Source organism: Dermacentor albipictus, chromosome 1, assembly GCF_038994185.2.
Source record: "Dermacentor albipictus isolate Rhodes 1998 colony chromosome 1, USDA_Dalb.pri_finalv2, whole genome shotgun sequence".
Lineage (NCBI taxonomy): Eukaryota > Metazoa > Arthropoda > Arachnida > Ixodida > Ixodidae > Dermacentor > Dermacentor albipictus.
In genome coordinates this window covers 214,950,155-214,967,043 of record NC_091821.1, presented here as the reverse complement: position 1 = coordinate 214,967,043, position 16,889 = coordinate 214,950,155, and the positions used below count along the sequence as shown (strand labels likewise).

At 49.3% G+C, this 16,889-nt stretch overlaps 1 long non-coding RNA gene and 1 pseudogene across 1 annotated transcript in view; both read left to right on the top strand.

The window, feature by feature from the left end:
• Nucleotides 1-16,889, top strand: part of LOC139054182 (uncharacterized) — a 92,127-nt gene that overhangs the window by 35,097 nt on the left and 40,141 nt on the right. The gene's annotated exons all lie outside the window — the stretch shown is intronic.
• Nucleotides 5,114-5,293, top strand: LOC139055034 (U2 spliceosomal RNA; annotated as a pseudogene).

Here is a 16,889-nt window from a genome sequence, read left to right as displayed (position 1 = left end):
TTCGTCATAGTAGAGCGGCACATTCCCAGTATCACATACCCAGTTAGCCAACCATCAAAGCCGTTCATTGAAGAGCAGCACATTCCCAGTACCACATACCTAGTTAGCCAACCATCAAATACGTTCATTGAAGAGCAGCACACACCTGTTGGCACATGTCCAGTGATCCAAGTTGGCGCCCAAGCCAAAGGCATGAAGGGTCGAGGAATACTAATGGATGTCTCGCACGTTATCGATGAGGAAGAAAACGGAAGCTGCCACTCAGGAAAGGACAGGTACGTGGATGAGGAACGAAGGCAATACAGCTCAGGGTCGTTTCGCTGGGCGGCTGCTATCTCCTCAATGTCTATTCGTGGTTGGGCCACCAGGGCATCGATGCGGGAGAGTGCATCAGCGGCAGCTTTTTCCGGCCCATGCACGTCACGGAGATCCATTGTGAACTCGGAGATAAAGCACAGTTGGCGGATCTCCCATGCATTGTAGTTGCTGTGATTCCGATGGAAGGCAAACCTCAAGGGCTTATGGTCGGTGACAACGTGAAAGTCCCAGCCCTCCATTAAGTTGTGAAAATGCTTAATGGCGAGGTACACCGCAAGAAGTTCTTGACCGAATGTGCAGTATTTAGCTTCAGGCAGCTTCAGTTTTTGCGAGAAAGAAGCCAAGATGCTGCCAACCAGATACGTGTTCGAGAACTGCGCCAACTGCCATGCTCGATGCATCGGTGATGAGACGAATTGGGGCATTAAGAACGGGATGTATGAGTATGGTGGCGTCTGCCAGCGCCTTCTTGGCAGTAGCAAAGGCAGATGCAGCTTCCTCAGTACACTCAAGTGGCATAGCCGGATATCTTTTGATAGCCAGTAGGTCGCTCACAGGCTTCAGGAAATTGGCACACTTCGGAAGAAAGCGGTGATGAAAGTTCAGTAGGCCCAGGAATCCTCTGAGTCTTTTTAATGAAGTCTGGAGTGGAAAGTCTTGAATCACCTTCACTTTCCTGGCGAGAGGCCGCATACCTTGTGGGGTGACAAGGTGGCCTAAGAACTCAATGGTAGCGACCCCGAAGAGGCACTTGTTCGGATTTATGATAAGACCGTAATCACCAAGTCATTGAAAACGGGCGCGCAGGTGAGCTTCATGCTCGGGGCTGAATGAGCTTGCGACGAGGAGATCATCAAGATAGGCGAATACGAAGTCGAGTCCGCGCGTGACCTCGTTAATAGTGCGCCAAAAGGCACCCTCACATACTCGAAGAAGCCGAAAGGGGTGGTAATGACCGTCTTCAGAACGTCAGCGGGTTCTACAGGAATTTGATGATAAGCGTTTACTAAGTCAGTTTTAGAGAAGATCGTTTACCCAGCGAAATTCGTTGTGACGTTTTGTATGCGAGGAAGTGGATAGCGGTCTGGTAAGACGTGGGCGTTCAGAGCGGGTAATCCTCACATAGTCTCCAATCGCCAGGATCCTTCTTTGGCACCATGTGGAGTGGCGATGCCCAGTTGCTTGAGGAAGGTCGCACAATGTCGAGTTCAAGCATGTGCTCAAACTCGTGGCGAGCATTGGCGAGGCGGTCTCCAGACAGTCGGCGGGGCCGACTGAAGCCGGGGGGTTCAGTGGTCACGATGTGGTAAGTGATCGAATGCTTCACCGATGACTCTTTGGCACGCGGTTTCGCAAGGTAGGGAAAATCAGCAAGGATTTTTTTTCACGGCGAAGCGGGTGCGAGAGCTCGAAGCCCCGTCGGCGAGGTGGTGCCGAGTACACCGTTGATGGAGAAGCACGTGCCGAGATCGATGACGCTATGAGCATGCATGTCTACCGCAAGGTTGAACAAACTGAGGAGGTCAGCGCCGAGAACAGCTTGCGAGACATCAGCAAGAATGAAAATCCAGGGAAACGTACGGCGCAATCCAAGGTTAATGTAATACACCGTTGGCCGTATGTGTGGATGGTGGAGTTGTTTATCGCTTGGGGCGGGCAGGTCTGTTCGTTATGATGGCGATCTGTACAAGAGGCCGGTATGACGATAACGTGGGCTCCTGTGTCGACAAGGAAGCGAGCGCCACTGATCTTGTCAGAAACGTAGAATAAGCGGCATGTCCTTCGACCAGTACATTTGCCGCCATCAGTGGCCGGTCGCTGTATTTCCCGATCAGAAGCACGGACGGGTGCACTTGCGAGCAGAGGTGCGGAGTACGCGGTGGTACTAGCACAGCCGAAGACGAGCTGTCGCGTCGCGCGTCGGATGGTTGAAGCTCTGGAGAGTGCGGGGGTGCCGGGGAGAGACTGCGGGACCTGAACCTCGACAAAGATCGGCGTGAGAACGGCGCGAGGTCATCGAGACGTCTGATAAGGGCGTCCAGACGGCCCTCTATGTTCGCGAGCGTAGGGGCTGAGGCGGTAGCCGCAGGTGGAGTCGTAACAGCGCTGAGGCTAGGGGCTCGCAAGCAGTCCGCAACTCGGTCAACCAGTTCATCGAGCTTGTCTAATAATAATAATAATAATAATAATAATAATAATAATAATAATAATAATAATAATAATAATAATAATAATAATAATAATAATAATAATAATAATAATAATAATAATAATAATATCCTTTATTTCATGAAAATAATACGTCACGCGCAGCCACGAGAATTGGGACCATGTTCTGCGGGAGGCGCTGGAGGAACAGCTCCCGATTAAGCTTGTTCTGTTGAAAGGCGGAGACTCCGCCAAGAAGCTGGCGCATGCGTCGAAGGAGCTGTCAAGGGCTACTGTCACCGAGCTCTGTAGCTGTGACGAGCTGCTGGAGTCTGCTGTACTTGGACTCTGACCTGCGGGAAATGACAAGCAAGTCCTACAAATCCTCACGGAAACGGCAAAGAAGTATCCACCAAAAATATACATCGTTTGGACTCGGGCGCACGAGTACCTGCCGGGGAATGAAGCAGCCGAGGGCTTCGCCCGAGCTCACGTTCACCGGGCTTTCTCACAGGACGCACCAAGGAGATCCTGCAAAAGTACAGTGATATTCTGCAACACTACAGGCTAGACAGAAGAACTTACCCGCCACCTCATGCCAGCCTAACTAGGGAAGAGGCAGTAGCCCTCAGGAAATAGCAAACTAACAGCTACGTCCACTGTATTCTATTGCACCGAATCTCACCTACTCAGCATTCATATTTCTGCATGTACTGTAATGTTCCAGACACCCTGTTGCATATTGTACGGCGATGTGTCAGGAAAAATGAAACCGTAGACACCCAAACACTAACAGAAGTGCAGTTGGAGGCCAAGCAATCAGACCTGGACCCGAAGAGACAGCGCAGCCTCATGAAACGGGCACACGAGATAAACATGGCCCGCGGCTACCTGGAATAACCCAGGTAGCACAAAAGGCACACATTACGTAATTTTTTCACCTTTCATCCGAGACAACGAAAACGTCCAAAAGAAGACGCGGAATAGAAGCTCATACTCTAGAAATGTCTTATATCTAGCTTAATGTCCGGCTTGAATCCATTTTTAAAAACGTCGCTAAACACCCCCTCTAGAAAAGGGGTTTGCAAATACCAAAAGAATCTCGCCGAAACTGCTGTCAGAATTGGTTTTCGAACCGTCGTGAAGAATCCATTTCAGTGTTTCGCTCTTGTTTTTGCGGCCTAGCTTTAATTTCTTTGTACAATGGAAAACGAAAAAGATCAGCGCGAGTAACCGGTGATTGGAGCAGCGAAATTGCGGCACATGGCTAAGGAGCGAGCGTGTCGAGCCGCTCCCACTCTTCGCACACGAAGGTAGTTCGATCTACCACTTGTGGTTTGGAAGTACTTATTTGGTTTGATGGCTGGTCCAACGTACGAACCAGAGCTAAACAGATTATGATACATATCCGTAATCGCGCGGCCGCCGTTGTCGACGAATTCTGATTTCGCCGCGTAACAAACTTGGAGATAGAGCACAGCACTCTTGCTGTCTGCATACGCCTGCACAACAGCGTCACGTATCGCAATTTCGTTGCCCAGGTCGGCGGTCACTTTCCTAGCCTTTGCCACAGCACGTGCGAAAGGAAGCTCTTGCACCGTAGTAAGTAGATCCCCAAACAGATATTGATGAAGTATGATTTTATTTTCAAATTGGCAACACTTACAGTACACCGGTATAATTATTATGCCACTGACAATGTGAAAATGAACGCAGTCGTTCTCGAACACAGCAGATCGGACATGTAGAAAAAGGTAAAAAGGCTTCAAAGTAATCGTAATAGCAGAAACTTGTAGTAATATGGTGTGGTAAACTACAACCAAGTAAAAAAAAATGCCATCAAGTTTTCATAGAACACTTGAAAGGTTGATCTATAACAAAGACCTTTAGATTTTCAATATAATTTGTCACTACTAGTACAGAAGTAGGAAGCTGTAATCCTTGGCAAGAACACAGGTTATCTAAACCTAATAGATTTTTCTAGAAAGAATAACAGTACATTGAGACAGCCATTTGGAAGAATGCATAACTAGATGAAAGCAACTGTAGGCTACAAAAACCGACTCCCCACTTCTAATGAAAAATAGCCACTGCAAAGAGCACAAAGGCGCTGAACTTGTAATTCATCCTTTCAAGTGACTAGAGCCTGAAGATGCGTGCTAAACTTTTTTTTTATTGGCTTCATGTGGTTTGGATTAACATAAAATTAGGCACCTCGGTTTCTCCTCCAGTAAATTTCTAGTTGCATATGAATCCTCTGAAGCAATATATTGAACACAAAAGTATTTCGAATTAATTTCTTACCGCCTCATATAACAAGTAGCAACACAATTGCAGGTAAATGTATGTGGGTTACTAAATAAAAAAAATCATGAGCCATTCTACTCCGCGAGGGTGGATCACCAGCGAAACTGTTTACCACACGACACAGAGGTGACACAGAATTTTGAACATAGGTACGGACTCATTGACCGTGATATTTATACGCATTCGCGTGGACGATGGGGCCGCCGCCCCGAGGAGCCAGAGGAAACTAGACACACGTGACGTTTCGGCGGGGCCGCCACCACGGGAGAGCGGAAGGAAAGGAGAGGAGGTATGCAAGCGCTTGGAACGCCTACAAAGAGAGGGCGGTGCGAACGTAGACATGGCCGACGCGGGTCAAAGTGTTGTATCTCTTCTTATCAGCTTAATACCTGATACTGGTTGTATTTGGACCCAAGATATTAAATTTATTTTTGCAAGTAGGCGGATCGCTTGAAGCGTGCTTCAACTCCTCCGCCAGTCGGTGCGGTATTGCACTGTCTTCGGGATTGGCCCAGGTTTTTTGGCCTACTGACGTCGATCCGCTGGAACCTAGGCATATACAGCTGCGCTGTACTATTCACAACAATGTAGATAGTTGTACACCATATAACAGGGGCCTACAGTCATGGTAACACAAAAACAAATCTCGTTGAAAGCTCTAGAATGAGACACTGCCCCAGTAGCACTAATCTTCCAATCGCTAGTCACTGCAGCACAGTCCTAAAACATGACCAAATGGATAGGGACTGAAATTCGGGCCAATTATTACGAATTCTTGTTTTTACCGCGGCTGCTGAGCACGAGGTCGCGGGATCGAGTCACGGCCGCGGCGGCCGGATTTTGATGGGGGCGAAATGCGAAAACACCCGTGTACTTAGATTTAGGTGCACGTTAAAGAACCCCAGGTCGTCGAAATTTCCGGAATCCTCCACTACTGCGTGCCTCATTATCACAAAGTGGTGTTGGCACGTAAAACCCCATAATTTTTTTTGTTTTTACTGCGTGTAGAGTAAAGAGGTATACAAGGAAGGATAGAAATACACAACACTTGCGCGGACTCGCACCTGCTTTATTGTTGGTTCTAAATATAAATAGTTGACTCAGCTACATGTGCCATTATAGTTATGTAAGGCGGAAGGAGCGGGCAAACCAAAAATTACTGTGTGTCGAAACATTTTCGATGCGTCGGCATCCAGTGTATTGGCACGTGAACTTGTTTATCTTTTACGGGTGAATGCTTTTCACCGTCTAAGAAATGTTACAACCTTGAATGTTATTGCTCAGCGCAGGACGCCCCTGCATGTATCGGAAGTTTCTGGAATGTTATCGATGGTTCTATCCGCTGTCTGTTGTCGCCGAACCTTGTGTAATCTGATTGCATGTATGCGCGACTCGAATGGTGTAGAACTTTCCGGAATTAAGACCCGCGGGCACCAGCGGTTACTCTGGAACGTTCCATGGCTCATGTATAAAAGCTGACGCGCTTGACCGGCTGATCAGATTTTCGACGATCGCCGACTGTGTTCGCCGCTATCGCCGTTCTTTGATTGTAGCCTGTTTTTGAGGGCACAACTTCACCCAATAAAACGCTAGTTTCGTCATTCCCAATTTTTCTGCTTTCTTCACCGTCACTACTACGTGACAGTGTCGTGCTACACAAATAAAAAAAAAGCACAATTGCGCAGTTTGCACTAGCGGTGCAAGGCTGAAGTCAACAGCAGAGCTCGTGATCACCTAGCTTTTACGTGGTTTGCCTAAGTTGTTTGTAGGTTTCGCGAGGTTATGCTAGGTTTTGCCAGGTTTTGCCAAGTTGTTGGTAGGCTTGGCTAAGTCGTTTCTAGGTTTTTCGAACTTATGGTAGGCTTGGCTAAGTTGTTTCTAGGTTTTGCGAGGTTATGCTAGGTTTCGCTAAGTTGTCTTGGCGGGCTTGACGCTGGAAGTTTTCGAGCAGTCGCAGGCCCGGATTGCTTTCTCGGCGACGTCGAGCGTTCAGGCGCCGACTTTCGCGTTCCCTGGACTGAAATTCGGTATCCTCGACTTGGCGTCGCCTCTTCTCAGTCGCAGCTTCGGCGCGGTGTTCCCGATCAGCTCGGCGGCGACGCATCGCTTCTCGCTTGGCTTTACGGCGCTCTTTCTGGTAAGTCGCTTCTTCGGGTGTCCGGACTTTCTTCGGTCTTCCCATGGCAGCAGCACGTACTACGCACACGAGACGACGGCCGGCCAGCGCTTTCTAACGGCGCGAAGCGACGAGATCAGTAAGAGTAGCGCATGCGCGAAGTTCACTCGAAGCGCAAGTTTCGTCTACTAGGCTCTTCCCGCAGGCATGACGCCGCCCTCTATGCCCGCCCTGTCGGGATTAACTCAGTGGGAGCTTCCCTGCTCATCGGAGACAGCAAGTGCGCGTGAACCCGATGCTAACATATATGATAAACAACAAAGAGCGCAAGAAATATATGATACAGTTGCTTGCAGCTTTGCACATTTTGTTCACTACTTTGCTGCGTATGCATGCGCACTAGAACAGCGCAAGTTTTTTTTTTTTGAGAGAAAGAGGATAATGCAAGCCAGGGGCACACACTCCTGCCATCTTCAATAAGCCGGGAAGCTTGCGCCGAAATAATCGTGCCAGGCGCTATGCCGTGCAGGTAGGAAGAGCCTATAGCAGACGAAACTTGCGCTTCGAGTGAACATGGTGCGCATACGCTACCCTTGCTGATCCGGTCGCTTCGCGCCGTTAGAAGGCACCGGCCCATTGGCCAGTCTAGGCCAGTCGATCGGTACTGTTAAGGAATCGGTCGACTGCACACGCTGCGCTTGTCTATTTAATAATAATAATAATAATATATGGGGTTTTACGTGCCAAAACCACTTTCTGATTATGAGGCACGCCGTAGTGGGGGACTCCGGATATTTTGACCACCTGGGGTTCTTTAACGTGCAACTAAATCTAAGTACACGGGTGTTTTCGCATTTCGCCCCCATCGAAATGCGGCCGCCGTGGCCGGGATTCGATCCCGCGACCTCGTGCTCAGCAGCCTAACACCATAGCCACTGAGCAACCACGGCGGGTGTTGTCTATTTAAAATGACCAAATCTAGTGAGGGGTGAGATTTTGAAAGGGGGTATGGAAGAATTGTAATCAGAGGAGTCATGAACATGGTCGTGCCTTTTAAAATTTTGTATGGTATCAGTTAGAGTTGACCTGTATATAAAGCTGAAAAAAAATTTAAAATTCATCATCATCATCATATTTTATGTCCACTGCAGGACAAAGGCTTCTCCCTACAGCTACTATCTCCAATCACACCTGTCCTGCGTCTACCGTGGTTCGAACTTGCGCCTGCAAATTTAGTAATGTCATCCCCACACCTTATTTTCTTCCGTCTTCGACTACGCTACCCTTGGCACCCATTCTGTAACTATAATGGTCCACCGGTTATCTGTCCGACGCATTACATGCCCTGCCGAGCTCCATTTTTAAAATCTTAATTTCAACTAGAATATCGGCTATCCCCGTTTCCTCTCTAGTCCACACCGCTCGCTTCCTGTTTCTTAACGTTACGCCTAGCATCCTTCGTTCCATCGTCCTTAACTTCTCCTCGAGCTTCGTTGTCAACCTCCAAGTTTCTGCCTCATATGTTAGCACTGGTAGAATGCATTGATCGTACACCTTTCTTTTCAATGATAGTGGTAAGCTTCTAGTCAGGATCTGACAATGTCTGCCGTATGCACTATGCCGTATGCACCATGCCGTATTCCGTATGCATTTTTATTCTTCAGTAAATTTCCTTCGCATGATCAGGGTCCCGTGTGAATATGTGACCTGGGTAAACGTACCGCTTCACAAACTCTGGAGGTTGACTGGCGATCCTGAACTCTTGTTTCCTTGCCAGGCTATTGATCGTTACCTTTGTGTTCTGCATATTGTTCTTCAACCCAACTCTTACACTTTATTTGTTAAGGTCCTCAATATTTTGTTGTAACTCGCTGCCAGTGTTACTGAACAGGACAACGTCATCTGCAAACAAAAGGTTGTTGAGATATTCGCCGTTGATCCTCACTCCTAAGCCTTTCCAGTTTAACAGCTTGAATACTTCTTCCAAGCATGCAGTGAATAGCATTGGACAGATTGTGTTTCCTTGCCTGACCCCTTTCTTTATAGGCATCTTTCTACTTTTCTTGAGTATCAAGGTAGGTGTGGAATCTTTGTAGATACTTTCCAAGATATTCACGTAAGCCTCCTGTAGCTCGTTGATTACGTAATGCCTCTATGAATGCTGGCATATCTACTGAATCAAATGCCTTTTCATATTCTATGAAAGCCATATAGAGAGGTTGATTGTACTCTGCATATTTCTCGATTACCTGATTGATGGCATTGATGTGATCCGTTGTAGAGTATTCCTTCCTGAAGCCAGCCTGTTCTCTTGGTTGACTGAATTCAAGTGTTGCGTTTAAATTTCTTTGTAAGAGTAAGGAATATCTCGAACTTTCCCCGGCTCGTTCACTAACGCCAACTTCTGAAATCCTGAGTGTCGCAAAGGTTTGCGCAATTCTCGGTATTCCTTTTGTGTATTTATATTTCTTTATCTACGTCACAATATACTATACCTGTGTACGCGCTATTGCTACGGTGTGGGAAGAGTGAACACATGACGGTGAGAAGCTACAAAGTTATTTATTTATTTATTTATTTGGTAAGAGATACACGCACGTACGAGAACCTCAAATGCGAGAACAAATTATTAAAAAGCCTTTATAGAAGGTAGACGTCGTACCAAACGTGTCATATACCAATAAAAAAGAATAGTGAATTAAGCAAGTTGAACATACACACGTAAACAAAGTACCTTCCAGACGCCTTCCCTTCCGTGCCTGCAGGAATCCCGTGTAAATCCAAGTTGCCAGTCACAAAATCGAAAACACTGTCGCATACTTGGACTGCGACTGCATCCAAGTTTAGAAAGACGGATCATGCAGACATGAAAGCCCTACTGTAGCGTTCTCGATCCGGGGAACGAGAGAGTGAGGGAACTTTTATTCTGAGCAAGCGCAGTCTGCACCTTGCTGAAGTGGGCGGCCAGGTAGCCGCGGGCCATCTCCCGTGCCCGTCCGATCAGGCTGCGCTGTCTATTCGGGTCCAGATCTGATAGCTTGTTCTCCCACTGCTCTTCGGTTAGTGCTTAGGTGTCTACGGTGCAGTCCTTTTCTACACATCCCCATACTCTATGGCATAGGACTTCTGGGACATCGCAGTAAGTGCAGATGTATAAATGCTAAGTAGGTGAGATTCAGTGCAATAGGATACCGTGGACGTAGCTCTTCGTTTGCAATGTCCTGAGGGTTACTGCCTCTTGCCTAGTTGAGGGTTACTGCCTCTTCCCTAGTTAGGCTAGGGTGAAGTGGTGGGCAAGTTCTTCTGTCTAGCCTGTAGTGTTTCACAACATCGTTGTACTGTTTCGAAACTTTATCCGTGCTCCTTTGGGTGTCCTGTGAGAAAGCCCGGCGAACCTGAGCTCGGGTGGAGGCGTCGGCTGCCTCATTTCCTAGAAGGTACTTGTGCCCCGGAGTCCAAAAGGTGTATATATCTGGTAGGTGCTTCTTTGCTGTTAAGGCTGTGGTGCAATCTGCTAGGTTAAAATCAAACCTATTTTACACATCGGCATCGTCTGTATAGGCCTATCACCGTCAAAACAAAGAGACGATCTCAATAACAACGACAAATCATACCTGATGTTCTGCCCTCAGCATGAAATGAGGCTAAGCGATGGCTTGTCTCCTCTTTTAGTTCTTGTCATTGGAGTGGAGAGCAAGTAACAAGCGTGAACTTGGATCGAATAGGGCGTGCGAGTGTGCATGTGAGGCACCATGGCCAGTGGAGTAAAATATAGAACATGTCTAAGGTTGCTAGTTGGGCAGCACGCGCTTTACGTTTCTTCTTATACTGTACCTTATACTTTGAACTAAACAATCGCTTATTCTGTATGTGATTTAGTTATGTCAAAACATACGCGGGCGTGATAGCGTGGGCGGAGAGACTTCTTTTTAATCAGGGTGGAAGAATAATATTGTTACGGTGAAGTGAAGGAAGACGTTGAGTTGGACTAGAGAAAGACGAAGTCTGGCGGTTGCCTGAACGCCATATCCATCCTTTGTAAATATAAGTTATTTTACACTCGTGGGCCTGCTTTCTTCCCGCAACATTTTGGTGGAAGGTGCGGGGTACCACCACGGAACTTCGCAGCGGACGTCATCTACCTGCTGCCACAATGGCAAATCAACCGACACAAGCGACAACGCCTCGGCAGCCCGTGCCCACGGTCATCCTCACTCACCCACGGGACCCGGGAACATTTTGTGGCACGGACAACGTCGACGTCGAGGACTGGCTTACGATGTACGAGCGAGTGTGCGACAACAACAGGTGGGATCCTACAATGATGCTTGCAAACGTAATATTTTATCTGAAGGGAACTGCGAAGCAATGGTATGACACACATGAAGCTGACCTAACGAGCTGGGATGTTTGCAAAGAAAAAATGCGAGACCTGTTCGGCAGACCTGTCGGTCGTCAGCTGGCAGCTAAAAAAGAACTTGCGTGCCGCGCTCAGACGTCCACAGAATCCTATGTCGTGTACATACAGGATGTGCTGGCCCTCTGTCGCAAGGCTGATGACAACATGACCGAGGCAGACAAGATTGGCCATATATTGAAAGGTATTGCAGACGATGCCTTCAATCTCTTGATGTGTAAGGATTGTGCCACTGTGGATGCAATTATTAAGGAGTGCCGGCGCTTCGAACAAGCGAAGGGCCGCCGCGTCACTCAAACTTTCGACCGGTTGCCCAATACCGCCGCGACATCTTCTTGCGAAGACCCGCCGCGGTTCGTTCAGCCCGCAGGACCGGAAGAAATAACGCGCATCGTTCGCCGTGAGCTTGAGGCCATGGCCCCGGCTCCCGTTCGTTCAGACTGTCGGGAAAGCGTACCCGCTATCTCCCTTATACAAGCGGTCGTTCGGGAGGAAATAGCAAGTTTGGGCATTCCATCTCTCTGCTCAGTCCGCCATACCAACACCTACCAAATTTCTCCGACCGCTCGCTCCCGGACGCAAAGCTTTCCACCACTCCGTCGCAACCCAGCTGAATGGCGCACAGCGGATGATAAACCCATCTGTTTTAATTGTTCCGGTATTGGACACATCGCCCGTCATTGCCGCAACCACTGGTCGTCGCCTCCTCGGTGGTCGTCTCCGAGTCACTACAGCCAAGTACCCGACAATCGCACTTTGTCGCCCTATACGCCGACTAGGAACATCAACGCCGACAGTGCTCCACCAAGATCCAGCCGATCCCCGTCTCCGCAAGGTCGTAGGTCCCGTTCGCCTCTCGTTCACCGCTCTTCGTCCCCTTCTGCAACCGGTCGCTTCGCTTCGGGAAACTAGGCGGTGCAGCTCCCGGAGGTGAAGCTGCAACTCCGACCCGGCCCACAAATCCTCTATTGACCCTGCCTACATGTGGAAACCTGCTGGACATTGAAGTCGATGGCGTTCCTGTTAGATCTCTCGTTGATACAGGAGCGCAGCTTTCAGTTATGAGCGCTGCTCTCCGCCGCCGGCTCAAAAAGGTTCTGACCCCCGCCGTACCGTGCACCGTGCGAGTCGCCGATGGGAGTACGTCACCTGTCCTTGGAATGTGCACAGCTCGTGTGACCATTGGGGGCCATTATACCGTTGTTCTATTTATCGTCCTTGAACACTGCCCACACGACCTAATTCTCGGCCTCGACTTCCTTTCGAAACACTCTGCCCAAATTGACTGCTCCGCAGGTGTTGTACAGTTGGACCTGCCGCTTCCTGCCGACGCAACCACTTGTGCTCCACACCGCTTATGTGCTGCTGAATTTGCAAGGCTGTCTCCACAGGCTGCTACAAATGTCCTGCTGACGCCCTGTCCTCCCGTACCTGATGGCGAGTACGTCCTGTCGCCGCTTACTGACGTGGTTTTGTCGCGTAATATTGCCCTACCGAGCACCTTAATTCGGATCCGCGAAAACTGCGCTCGCGTGCCCATCCTCAATTTTGGGTTCTCGTCACATGTTTTGCCACACGGTATCGCCATAGCGCATATCACTCCTTTGGAAGAATTTCAGATTTCTTTTTTGACCTCTGAATCCTTCCTCAGTACGAACGGACCTTTGTCATCCACTCCTTCGTACTCGACGCCTGCGGACGATGTTTCTAAGATGATCGCCCCCGACCTTCCTTCCGAGCAAACAACAGCTCTTCGTCATCTCCTGTCATCTTATCGGGACATCTTTGATTTGGACGACCGTCCACTTGGCCAGACATCTGTTGTCACGCATCGCATCAACACCGGTGACGCCAGCCCCATTCATAGGCGGCCATATCGTGTCTCGGCAACAGAAAGGGCCATCATACAGAAAGAAGTAGACAGGATGATGGACAAGGACATCATTGAACCCTCCAGTAGCCCGTGGGCATCACCGGTTGTCTTAGTAAAGAAAAAAGATAACTCGTGGCGCTTCTGCGTTGACTACCGTCACCTCAACCGGATAACAAAGAAGGATGTTTATCCCTTGCCTCGCATTGATGACGCTCTTGACTGCCTTCACGGATCCCAATACTTTTCATCAATTGACCTCCGCTCCGGCTATTGGCAGATTAGCGTCGATGAGATGGACCGCGAGAAAACCGCCTTTGTCACACCGGACGGTCTGTACCAATTTAAAGTCATGCCCTTTGGATTATGCAATGCGCCAGCTACATTCGAGCGCATGATGGACTCTCTCTTGCGCGGCTTGAAGTGGTCTACATGCCTGTGTTACCTCGACGATGTGATTGTGTTTTCGCCGAACTTTGAGAGCCACCTGCGGCGCCTCACAACCATACTCTCCGTGTTTCGCAGGGCTGGCCTTCAGCTAAACTCCTCCAAGTGCCATTTCGGTCGCCGTGAAATTAACATGCTTGGTCATCTCGTCAACGCCGCCGGAATCCAACCTGATCCACAGAAAGTTCACGCCGTGCGAAATTTTCCTGTACCTTGTTCAACGAGCGATGTCCGTAGTTTTCTGGGCTTATGCTCTTATTTTCGGCGATTTGTGAAAAATTTTGCGGACATCGCTCACCCTCTCACTGACCTTCTTAAGAAAGACGCCTCTTTCTCTTGGGGACCGCTACAGGAGAAAGCCTTCTCTACCCTGATTGAGCGGCTTACCACTTCCCCGATTCTCTCCCACTTTGACCCTTCTGCGCCCACTGAAGTACGAACTGACGCGAGTGGTCATGGCATCGGCGCTGTCCTCGCTCAGCGTCAACAGGGCCAAGACCGTGTCATCGCTTACGCTAGCCGCCGCCTTTCCACGCCCGAGCGAAATTACTCCATTACTGAGAGAGAATGTCTCGCGCTCGTATGGGCGGTCGCGAAATTTCGCCCGTACCTTTTCGGTCGGAGCTTCTGCGTTGTCACCGACCATCACGCCCTCTGCTGGCTCTCCTCTTTGAAGGACCCAACTGGACGACTTGCACGTTGGGCATTGCGCCTACAAGAATATACATTTTCTATTATATATAAGTCAGGACGCCTGCATAAAGACGCTGACTGCCTGTCCCGCAATCCCGTGGATCAACCGGACGATACCGATGCAGACTCGGACATCAGTATTCTGTCCCTCTCCGGCTTCCTCCACATTGGCGACGAGCAGCGCAAGGATCCTGTTCTTCGAACACTTACGGACCGCCTAAGCTCCTCGCCCAATGACCCGTCCCTTCGGATGTTCACCTTGCGCGATGGAACTTTATACCGTCGTAGCGTTCGTCCTGACGGCCCGGAGCTCCTCCTAGTCGTCCCCAAGCACCTTCGACTCACCGTGCTCCAGCAACTTCATGACGCTCCTACTGCTGGACATCTGGGCGTCACTCGTACTTACGACCACCTGCGGCGCCGCTTCTTCTGGCCTGGCATTTATCGCTCTGTGCGCCGTTATGTCGCTTCTTGCGACCTGTGTCAGCGCCGGAAGACGCCTGCTATGCCTCCCGCTGGTTTGCTTCAACCCATTGATATACCTACAGAGCCCTTCTTCCGTGTGGGCCTCGACCTCCTTGGTCCGTTTCCAATTTCCATCAAAGGAAACAAATGGATTGCTGTAGCAACCGATTATGCCACTAGATATGCCATCGCACGAGCCCTGCCAACCAGCTGCGCTACAGATGTCGCCGACTTCTTACTAAAAGACGTCATCCTGCACCACGGCGCCCCTCGCCAGTTGCTGACGGATCGCGGCCGCTACTTTCTATCGAAGGTCGTTGATGATCTGCTCCGCTCCTGTTCTACAGAACATCGGATTGCTACCGCGTACCACCCTCAAACGAACGGCCTCACCGAGCGACTCAACCGCACACTCACTGAAATGCTCGCCATGTACGTCTCCAACGATCACCGCGACTGGGACGTCGCTTTACCATACGTCACTTTCGCATACAACTCGTCCCGTCACGACACTGCCGGATTTTCACCATTTTTCCTTTTGTACGGCCGCGACCCCACCTTGCCTTTTGACACGTTGCTACCTTCCGCAGTACAGTCACCCAGCACTGCTTACGCTCGCGAGGCTATTGACTTAGCCGCCCAGGCCCGAGATGTCGCCCGTCATCGCCTCACAGTCTCGCAAGCTTCTCAAAAGCGACGCTACGACCTTCGGCACCGAGACCACCATTTTTCACCTGGTTCCCTTGTCCTTCTCTGGACGCCTTCACGTCGTGTCGGCTTGTCGGAAAAATTACTGTCCCGTTTTTCTGGTCCGTACCAGATCTTACGCCAACTGTCCGACGTGACCTACGAGATCGCCCCACTCGGTCAGCCTTCCGTGCCTCCCAACTTAACCAGTGATGTTGTTCACGTCACCAGGCTCAAGCCCTATGTCCCCCCAATAAGTGCGGCTGTTTAACTTGCACCGGGACGGAGCTCCCCCACCGGGAGGGTGATGTTACGGTGAAGTGAAGGAAGACGTTGAGTTGGACTAGAGAAAGACGAAGTCTGGCGGTTGCCTGAACGCCATATCCATCCTTTGTAAATATAAGTTATTTTACACTCGTGGGCCTGCTTTCTTCCCGCAACAATATGTTATTCCAACCTGCTCTCAATATTCTTTCCTCCGTAGCTGTGGGTACATACTAACATAAAATTTCTCACTATAACACCTAGAGGGAAATGTGGCGCCACCATCTATGGGAGTTTCCTAAGGGGCGCTGTGCCGTCATGGGAATGACGGTATATGTGTCTGCTAGGCTTGTGTTAGCTGGTGTTGTAAGAAGCTTCGTCTAAAACGTGGATATGGCTACACAAATAACGGGTTCTTAAAGTAAAATCTTCATGAAATGTTTCCATTCATGGATATTACATCTTTACTCACCTACAATGCATTACCAGTTGAAGAAAAGAACAGACGGCAAACCGTTTCAAAGCGAGCGCGAATCTTGTCGTCGTGCTCCAACTTTAGCGACCCGCTGGTACATTTTACGTATCCTATTATTGTACATGCCATAACAAGTTCTCATAGTTAAACAATACACGTTTTTGCGTAATAATAAAGCTAAAACAGCTTTTTACGTGCGGTTCTAGTAGAAAATGAATCATTGTGACAGATAGAACGGTACTTGCCAGGCGCGTTTTCAAGGTGTCCTGGCTATATTCGAGAACGATGCAAATCCGAAGTCAGAATATACCGATATTCCCACAGCGCAGCAGCGTCATATTTCCCTCTATGCGTACTAAGGAGGTTAAAGAAGACTGCTGGAGTGGAATTCGAGTGAAGCCGGCGGCGGCCATCTTACGGAGGGCAAGAAGCGGCCTGCCAAGAGCTTCGCAGCGCTTTCGCCGACATTCTCATCGGTTTTTAAATGCTTAAGAGGTTTCAATGTTCTAATGCAACGCAATGGGCGATGAGGCGACCCATATTGGCAGTCTCCGCATCGCAGATGTCCGAGTACGGGGGCTTTTTTAAAATTTTATCGGCATGTGTATGCAGCTGCCGCAAAATGCAAAAAAAAAATTCGCGGAAAAATTAGCGTTTATTCGCCTTCGTTAATGCAGAGTAT